The 10,000-nt window shown below is 58.5% G+C and overlaps 1 non-coding gene across 1 annotated transcript in view; it reads left to right on the top strand.

Moving 5' to 3' along the window:
* Positions 1–8,229: 8,229 nt before the first annotated feature.
* LOC145654563 (18S ribosomal RNA) overlaps positions 8,230–10,000 on the top strand; it is a 1,839-nt gene continuing 68 nt past the window's right edge. The window contains exon 1 of the ribosomal RNA XR_014120776.1: positions 8,230–10,000. This exon is cut by the window's right edge and continues 68 nt beyond it. This is a non-coding gene — a ribosomal RNA (18S ribosomal RNA).

Genomic DNA, 10,000 nt, shown 5'->3' with positions numbered 1-10,000 from the left:
TACTTTGAATGATTAAAAGAGTGAAACGGTCTGAAGTGTGCGCAGGTGTAAAGCAACCTTGCTAGGCATGAAGGTGTGACATCCAGGGCCTGGAAGTCTGGTGGTAGTAGTAGTATGATTTAAAGGCACAAAGTGATTGAAGTGTGCCCAGGCCCAGATCTACTTTGCTGGGCATGACTGTGTTTGACCTCTTGGGCCTGGAAGTCTATTTCTAGGCTTATATAAAGGGTCAAACTTCTTGAAGTGTGCCCAGGCCCAGAGCTACTTTGCTGGGCATGACTGTGTTTGACCTCTGGGGCCTGGAAGTCTGGTAGTAGTAGTATGATTTAAAGGCACAAAGTGATTGAAGTGTGCCCAGGCCCAGAGCTACTTTGCTGGGCATGAATGTGTTTGAACTCTTGGGCCTGGAAGTCTATTTCTAGGCTTATATAAAGGGTCAAACTTCTTGAAGTGTGCCCAGGCCCAGAGCTACTTTGCTGGGCATGACTGTGTTTGACCTCTTGGGTCTGGAAGTCTGGTAGTAGTAGTAGTATGATTTAAAGGCACAAAGTGATTGAAGTGTGCCCAGGCCCAGAGCTACTTTGCTGGGCATGACTGTGTTTGACCTCTTGGCTCTGGAAGTCTATTTCTAGGCTTATATAAAGGGTCAAACATCTTGAAGTGTGCCCAGGCCCAGAGCTACTTTGCTGGGCATGAATGTGTTTGAACTCTTGGGCCTGGAAGTCTGGTGGTAGTAGTAGTATGATTTAAAGGCACAAAGTGATTGAAGTGTGCCCAGGCCCAGAGCTACTTTGCTGTGCATGACTGTGGTTGACCTCTTGGCCCTGGAAGTCTATTTCTAGGCTTATATAAAGGGTCAAACTTCTTGAAGTGTGCCCAGGCCCAGAGCTACTTTGCTGTGTATGACTGTGTGACCTCTTGGCCCTGGAATTCTGGTGGTAGTAGTAGTATGATTTAAAGGCACAAAGTGAATGAAGTGTGCCCAGGCCCAGAGCTACTTTGCTGGGCATGACTGTGTTTGACCTCTTGGGCCTGGAAGTCTGGTAGTAGTAGTATGATTTAAAGGCACAAAGTGATTGAAGTGTGCCCAGGCCCAGAGCTACTTTGCTGGGCATGAATGTGTTTGACCTCTTGGGCCTGGAAGTCTGGTGGTAGTAGTAGTATGATTTAAAGGTACAAAGTGAATGAAGTGTGCCCAGGCCCAGAGCTACTTTGCTGGGCATGACTGTGTTTGACCTCTTGGGCCTGGAAGTCTGGTGGTAGTAGTAGTATGATTTAAAGGTACAAAGTGAATGAAGTGTGCCCAGGCCCAGAGCCAGGCCTGGGCAGCAGGGGGCGCTCCTGGCCATGCCCAGCGAGTTTCGTGCGAATCGGACCTGGTCCGGAAGAGATACGAAGGGAAAACTCATTACTCGTCGGGGTGGCACATCCAGGCTCTCGACCCTCCCAAAGCGTCCGACCAGGGTGCACCCTGCCGGGCATGGTTAGCCGCCAGCCCCCTTCCTGGAGGTCTGGTTGGCACGGGGTTTTGATTTTTCGGTTTCATATCTCTGGGCTCCTTGGGAGCAGAAAGTCGGTTGAGGGCCCTTTGGAAAGAGCCGGGGCTGCCGTTTAACGCTGTCCAAGCGGCAGGCGAAGCGCACCCACCGTTTTTACGCTATGATTTTTTAAAACCGCCGGGGCGGCAAACACAGGGCCGGTCGGGTTTGAAGACGAATATCTCTTCGGCCCTTGGGAGGAGAGAAGCAGCGCGGGTCACCTTTGAACGCGCTCGCTGCCAGGAACGTCTGGCGTAAAAGTTTCGTGGGAATCGGACGTTCCTAGGCTGAGAAGCGAGCGCCCGCCCTCGGGCGGTCGGGGGCCCCTTTCTCATTCCCCGTCTGGGCTAAAAATACGAGGTCAGACCCGATGGACTCGGGAGACTGGAGAGTACCAGGGAGACCCTGGAAGCAGGCGACCCGACCCACGCTTCGCTGTCTCCTCGGCCCTCGGGAGTAGAAGCGCGGGGACGGTGGCGTGGGCAGCAGGGGGCGCTCCTGGCCATGCCCAGCGAGTTTCGTGCGAATCGGACCTGGTCCGGAAGAGATACGAAGGGAAAACTCATTACTCGTCGGGGTGGCACATCCAGGCTCTCGACCCTCCCAAAGCGTCCGACCAGGGTGCACCCTGCCGGGCATGGTTAGCCGCCAGCCCCCTTCCTGGAGGTCTGGTTGGCACGGGGTTTTGATTTTTCGGTTTCATATCTCTGGGCTCCTTGGGAGCAGAAAGTCGGTTGAGGGCCCTTTGGAAAGAGCCGGGGCTGCCGTTTAACGCTGTCCAAGCGGCAGGCGAAGCGCACCCACCGTTTTTACGCTATGATTTTTTAAAACCGCCGGGGCGGCAAACACAGGGCCGGTCGGGTTTGAAGACGAATATCTCTTCGGCCCTTGGGAGGAGAGAAGCAGCGCGGGTCACCTTTGAACGCGCTCGCTGCCAGGAACGTCTGGCGTAAAAGTTTCGTGGGAATCGGACGTTCCTAGGCTGAGAAGCGAGCGCCCGCCCTCGGGCGGTCGGGGGCCCCTTTCTCATTCCCCGTCTGGGCTAAAAATACGAGGTCGGACCCGATGGACTCGGGAGACTGGAGAGTACCAGGGAGACCCTGGAAGCAGGCGACCCGACCCACGCTTCGCTGTCTCCTCGGCCCTCGGGAGTAGAAGCGCGGGGACGGTGGCGTGGGCAGCAGGGGGCGCTCCTGGCCATGCCCAGCGAGTTTCGTGCGAATCGGACCTGGTCCGGAAGAGATACGAAGGGAAAACTCATTACTCGTCGGGGTGGCACATCCAGGCTCTCGACCCTCCCAAAGCGTCCGACCAGGGTGCACCCTGCCGGGCATGGTTAGCCGCCAGCCCCCTTCCTGGAGGTCTGGTTGGCACGGGGTTTTGATTTATCGGTTTCATATCTCTGGGCTCCTTGGGAGCAGAAAGTCGGTTGAGGGCCCTTTGGAAAGAGCCGGGGCTGCCGTTTAACGCTGTCCAAGCGGCAGGCGAAGCGCACCCACCGTTTTTACGCTATGATTTTTTAAAACCGCCGGGGCGGCAAACACAGGGCCGGTCGGGTTTGAAGACGAATATCTCTTCGGCCCTTGGGAGGAGAGAAGCAGCGCGGGTCACCTTTGAACGCGCTCGCTGCCAGGAACGTCTGGCGTAAAAGTTTCGTGGGAATCGGACGTTCCTAGGCTGAGAAGCGAGCGCCCGCCCTCGGGCGGTCGGGGGCCCCTTTCTCATTCCCCGTCTGGGCTAAAAATACGAGGTCGGACCCGATGGACTCGGGAGACTGGAGAGTACCAGGGAGACCCTGGAAGCAGGCGACCCGACCCACGCTTCGCTGTCTCCTCGGCCCTCGGGAGTAGAAGCGCGGGGACGGTGGCGTGGGCAGCAGGGGGCGCTCCTGGCCATGCCCAGCGAGTTTCGTGCGAATCGGACCTGGTCCGGAAGAGATACGAAGGGAAAACTCATTACTCGTCGGGGTGGCACATCCAGGCTCTCGACCCTCCCAAAGCGTCCGACCAGGGTGCACCCTGCCGGGCATGGTTAGCCGCCAGCCCCCTTCCTGGAGGTCTGGTTGGCACGGGGTTTTGATTTATCGGTTTCATATCTCTGGGCTCCTTGGGAGCAGAAAGTCGGTTGAGGGCCCTTTGGAAAGAGCCGGGGCTGCCGTTTAACGCTGTCCAAGCGGCAGGCGAAGCGCACCCACCGTTTTTACGCTATGATTTTTTAAAACCGCCGGGGCGGCAAACACAGGGCCGGTCGGGTTTGAAGACGAATATCTCTTCGGCCCTTGGGAGGAGAGAAGCAGCGCGGGTCACCTTTGAACGCGCTCGCTGCCAGGAACGTCTGGCGTAAAAGTTTCGTGGGAATCGGACGTTCCTAGGCTGAGAAGCGAGCGCCCGCCCTCGGGCGGTCGGGGGCCCCTTTCTCATTCCCCGTCTGGGCTAAAAATACGAGGTCGGACCCGATGGACTCGGGAGACTGGAGAGTACCAGGGAGACCCTGGAAGCAGGCGACCCGACCCACGCTTCGCTGTCTCCTCGGCCCTCGGGAGTAGAAGCGCGGGGACGGTGGCGTGGGCAGCAGGGGGCGCTCCTGGCCATGCCCAGCGAGTTTCGTGCGAATCGGACCTGGTCCGGAAGAGATACGAAGGGAAAACTCATTACTCGTCGGGGTGGCACATCCAGGCTCTCGACCCTCCCAAAGCGTCCGACCAGGGTGCACCCTGCCGGGCATGGTTAGCCGCCAGCCCCCTTCCTGGAGGTCTGGTTGGCACGGGGTTTTGATTTATCGGTTTCATATCTCTGGGCTCCTTGGGAGCAGAAAGTCGGTTGAGGGCCCTTTGGAAAGAGCCGGGGCTGCCGTTTAACGCTGTCCAAGCGGCAGGCGAAGCGCACCCACCGTTTTTACGCTATGATTTTTTAAAACCGCCGGGGCGGCAAACACAGGGCCGGTCGGGTTTGAAGACGAATATCTCTTCGGCCCTTGGGAGGAGAGAAGCAGCGCGGGTCACCTTTGAACGCGCTCGCTGCCAGGAACGTCTGGCGTAAAAGTTTCGTGGGAATCGGACGTTCCTAGGCTGAGAAGCGAGCGCCCGCCCTCGGGCGGTCGGGGGCCCCTTTCTCATTCCCCGTCTGGGCTAAAAATACGAGGTCGGACCCGATGGACTCGGGAGACTGGAGAGTACCAGGGAGACCCTGGAAGCAGGCGACCCGACCCACGCTTCGCTGTCTCCTCGGCCCTCGGGAGTAGAAGCGCGGGGACGGTGGCGTGGGCAGCAGGGGGCGCTCCTGGCCATGCCCAGCGAGTTTCGTGCGAATCGGACCTGGTCCGGAAGAGATACGAAGGGAAAACTCATTACTCGTCGGGGTGGCACATCCAGGCTCTCGACCCTCCCAAAGCGTCCGACCAGGGTGCACCCTGCCGGGCATGGTTAGCCGCCAGCCCCCTTCCTGGAGGTCTGGTTGGCACGGGGTTTTGATTTATCGGTTTCATATCTCTGGGCTCCTTGGGAGCAGAAAGTCGGTTGAGGGCCCTTTGGAAAGAGCCGGGGCTGCCGTTTAACGCTGTCCAAGCGGCAGGCGAAGCGCACCCACCGTTTTTACGCTATGATTTTTTAAAACCGCCGGGGCGGCAAACACAGGGCCGGTCGGGTTTGAAGACGAATATCTCTTCGGCCCTTGGGAGGAGAGAAGCAGCGCGGGTCACCTTTGAACGCGCTCGCTGCCAGGAACGTCTGGCGTAAAAGTTTCGTGGGAATCGGACGTTCCTAGGCTGAGAAGCGAGCGCCCGCCCTCGGGCGGTCGGGGGCCCCTTTCTCATTCCCCGTCTGGGCTAAAAATACGAGGTCGGACCCGATGGACTCGGGAGACTGGAGAGTACCAGGGAGACCCTGGAAGCAGGCGACCCGACCCACGCTTCGCTGTCTCCTCGGCCCTCGGGAGTAGAAGCGCGGGGACGGTGGCGTGGGCAGCAGGGGGCGCTCCTGGCCATGCCCAGCGAGTTTCGTGCGAATCGGACCTGGTCCGGAAGAGATACGAAGGGAAAACTCATTACTCGTCGGGGTGGCACATCCAGGCTCTCGACCCTCCCAAAGCGTCCGACCAGGGTGCACCCTGCCGGGCATGGTTAGCCGCCAGCCCCCTTCCTGGAGGTCTGGTTGGCACGGGGTTTTGATTTATCGGTTTCATATCTCTGGGCTCCTTGGGAGCAGAAAGTCGGTTGAGGGCCCTTTGGAAAGAGCCGGGGCTGCCGTTTAACGCTGTCCAAGCGGCAGGCGAAGCGCACCCACCGTTTTTACGCTATGATTTTTTAAAACCGCCGGGGCGGCAAACACAGGGCCGGTCGGGTTTGAAGACGAATATCTCTTCGGCCCTTGGGAGGAGAGAAGCAGCGCGGGTCACCTTTGAACGCGCTCGCTGCCAGGAACGTCTGGCGTAAAAGTTTCGTGGGAATCGGACGTTCCTAGGCTGAGAAGCGAGCGCCCGCCCTCGGGCGGTCGGGGGCCCCTTTCTCATTCCCCGTCTGGGCTAAAAATACGAGGTCGGACCCGATGGACTCGGGAGACTGGAGAGTACCAGGGAGACCCTGGAAGCAGGCGACCCGACCCACGCTTCGCTGTCTCCTCGGCCCTCGGGAGTAGAAGCGCGGGGACGGTGGCGTGGGCAGCAGGGGGCGCTCCTGGCCATGCCCAGCGAGTTTCGTGCGAATCGGACCTGGTCCGGAAGAGATACGAAGGGAAAACTCATTACTCGTCGGGGTGGCACATCCAGGCTCTCGACCCTCCCGAAGTGTCCGACCAGGGTGCACCCTGCCGGGCTAAGAGAACAGCCAGGTGAACCCTGGAGGTTCCGAACTCCAGACCCCTGGACCCGACGGCTCAGTCCGCCTCAGGTGCACTACAGAGGTCCTCGGGCTGTCCCTGAGTGCATTAAAACGGAAATCAGAATTACTCCCCCGGGTGGCACTTCCAGGCTCTCGACCCTCCCAAAGTGTCCGACCAGGGTGCACCCTGCTGGGCATGGTTAGCCGCCAGCCCCCTTCCTGGAGGTCTGGTTGGCACGGGGTTTTGCAAATAGGTCCCGTCGGGTATATGGGAGAGCAAAGAGAATCAATGGGGTCCAAGCACTAAATTCATCCAGTGGCGTTCTCTGGAAGCCCAAGGGGAGTCCGAGGGGTGTTCGGCCGGCAAGGGGAGCTCTCCCTCGGACACATGATCAAACGCCTGTCCCCTACCGGAAAGTGGTGTGCTCTGGATGCCCCCCCCCCCCCCCCATCCCCCGAGGGGGGTGCTTATCCCGCGAGGGGAGCCCTCCTCGGGTTAAGTGAACCATCATGCCGATTCCCCTATGGAAGTGGGCACATCCAGGCACACAGTCTGCTTTGCTCTCCCCGACCCGAGTGCGTCTGTTGGGCTGAGTGTACGCCCAGGCAACTGGATCCAATGGCTCAGTCCGCCGCAGCGTGCTTCGACGATGGGTCGTACAGCCATGCCACCAGGGTGGGCGTGTTTGTAAATGTACCAGTGGATTCTCGTCGGCCTGCCACATCCATGGTATCGACCCACCAGGCCTGTCCGACCAGGGGTTGACCCTGGACGGGCACGGTCTGTGGTTTGGCCCTTGTCCTAGATGAAATCGGGCACGGGGTTTTCTGGCCAGGTACCATCGGGTTACTGGGAGAGCGGCTTCGGTCTCCAGGTGAGACCAATGGTGAAGCAGCACGAGGCAATGGAGAGCATGCAAAGCGATGGGGAAGCCATGCACGGCAATGGCCACGAAAAAAAAAAAAAAATCACCACGGAAGGAACGTGAAGAACAAGGAGGAGTGTAGTGACACTGCCCAAAGCTGCCCGGTGTTGCAGGGGTCTATTGGTGTGTTGCTTCCTTGTTTGGTAGAGTGGAGTACCAGACCCGCCAGGGGTAGGCAAACCATTCCCCCTACGGTAAGTGAGGAGCCAGCCATTTGACGAGCGGGTGTCCACGTGTACGGGTGCGAGCGCTATCCCCCCACACGGGGTTAGGCCACGGCCTTAGGTGGACGTCTGCCGACCAGCCCCGGCTGATCCAGAACTTCTGATGTGGAGAGCGGTTTTGACAGATCCTCCCTGGTTCTAGCGGGTCAAGCCTCTGATGGGGGGTGGGGGTTATTTGTAACCCATCCCAGAACTCTCTGGGGGAGACTCAGACGGCCAGTCTGTCTACTCAGTTGTCCTATACTGGTGTCTGTGGTTTGGGAGGAAGGGAGTGCCCTGCTTTGTTGGCCTCCTCTTCAAAACTACCTGGGCCCACGAATCACTCTTCTTGGTTACATCACGAAACGTAGGTTGAGCGAGGCTAGGGGGGAGGGAATTCGACGAGGTCTTTCCCTTGTCCCCCCACCAGCGGCCCACGAAAATCAAAACGGCGTGAAGAGAGGGAACGCCGAAAGCACCTGGAGTCGGCCGTCCGCACCTCCGGAGGAGGTGGACGGGGTACGGTGCGGGCATGACCGGATGGGACAGCTTTGCATCAAGGTGAGAGGTCGGCGTCCGAAGGCCAGAGGGCGGTGCGCGAGCACGTTTACACTGGCCGCGGAAGCTGTCCTGGGTAGCCCTGTATGGCGTCTGGACCTGACGGCGCACGCACTTACAACCCGCTGCTTCCTAGCCCCCGGAAGGGGAGGCGGATGTCACTCGTGGTTCATCCCAGACCACGGTGCAAACTACCTGGTTGATCCTGCCAGTAACATATGCTTGTCTCAAAGATTAAGCCATGCAGGTCTAAGTGCACACGGCCGGTACAGTGAAACTGCGAATGGCTCATTAAATCAGTTATGGTTCCTTTGATCGCTCCACACGTTACTCGGATAACTGTGGTAATTCTAGAGCTAATACATGCAAACGAGCGCTGACCCTTCGGGGGATGCGTGCATTTATCAGACCCAAAACCCATCCGGGGGGCTCGGGCCCCCCGGCCGCTTTGGTGACTCTAGATAACCTCGGGCCGATCGCGCGCCCTCCGCGGCGGCGACGTCTCATTCGAATGTCTGCCCTATCAACTTTCGATGGTACCATAGTCGGCTACCATGGTGACCACGGGTAACGGGGAATCAGGGTTCGATTCCGGAGAGGGAGCCTGAGAAACGGCTACCACATCCAAGGAAGGCAGCAGGCGCGCAAATTACCCATTCCCGACACGGGGAGGTAGTGACGAAAAATAACGATACAGGTCTCTTTCGAGGCCCTGTAATCGGAATGAGCGTATCCTAAACCCATGGGTGAGGACCCATTGGAGGGCAAGTCTGGTGCCAGCAGCCGCGGTAATTCCAGCTCCAATAGCGTATATTAAAGTTGCTGCAGTTAAAAAGCTCGTAGTTGGATGTCGGGAGTGGGCTGGCGGTCCGCCGCGAGGCGTGCCACCGCCTGTCTCAGACCCTGTCTCCCGGTGCCCCCCGGATGCCCTTGGCTGGGTGTCCGGACGGGGCTCGGAGCGTTTACTTTGAAAAAATTAGAGTGTTCAAAGCGGGCCCGCTTCTCGCCTGAATACCTGAGCTAGGAATAATGGAATAGGACTCCGGTTCTATTTTGTGGGTTTCCTGAACCAGGGCCATGATTAAGAGGGACGGCCGGGGGCATTCGTATTGCGCCGCTAGAGGTGAAATTCTTGGACCGGCGCAAGACGGACGAAAGCGAAAGCATTTGCCAAGAATGTTTTCATTAATCAAGAACGAAAGTCGGAGGTTCGAAGACGATCAGATACCGTCGTAGTTCCGACCGTAAACTATGCCGACCCGCGATCCGGCGGCGTTATTCCCATGACCCGCCGGGCAGCGTGAGGGAAACCACGAGTCTGTGGGTTCCGGGGGGAGTATGGTTGCAAAGCTGAAACTTAAAGGAATTGACGGAAGGGCACCACCAGGAGTGGAGCCTGCGGCTTAATTTGACTCAACACGGGAAACCTCACCCGGCCCGGACACGGAAAGGATTGACAGATTGATAGCTCTTTCTCGATTCTGTGGGTGGTGGTGCATGGCCGTTCTTAGTTGGTGGAGCGATTTGTCTGGTTAATTCCGATAACGAACGAGACTCCGGCATGCTAAATAGTTACGCGGCCCTCCGCGGTCGGCGTCAAACTTCTTAGAGGGACAAGTGGCGTTCAGCCACGCGAGATGGAGCAATAACAGGTCTGTGATGCCCTTAGATGTCCGGGGCTGCACGCGCGCCACAATGGTTGGATCAGCGTGTGCCTACCCTACACCGAGAGGTGCGGGTAATCCGCTGAACCCCATTCGTGATGGGGACTGGGGATTGCAATTATTCCCCATGAACGAGGAATTCCCAGTAAGCGCGGGTCATAAGCTCGCGTTGATTAAGTCCCTGCCCTTTGTACACACCGCCCGTCGCTACTACCGATCGGATGGTTTAGTGAGGTCCTCGGATCGGCCCCGCCGGGGCTCCTCGCGGGCCTTGGCGGAGCGCCGAGAAGTCGATCAAA

The sequence above is a fragment of the Electrophorus electricus genome, unplaced genomic scaffold (assembly GCF_041902795.1).
Source record: "Electrophorus electricus isolate QZ-2024a unplaced genomic scaffold, ASM4190279v1 Scaffold134, whole genome shotgun sequence".
In the NCBI taxonomy this organism is placed as follows: domain Eukaryota; kingdom Metazoa; phylum Chordata; class Actinopteri; order Gymnotiformes; family Gymnotidae; genus Electrophorus; species Electrophorus electricus.
The sequence above is the reverse complement of the archived record's forward strand: the minus strand, read 5'-3'. Positions and strand labels throughout refer to the sequence as shown.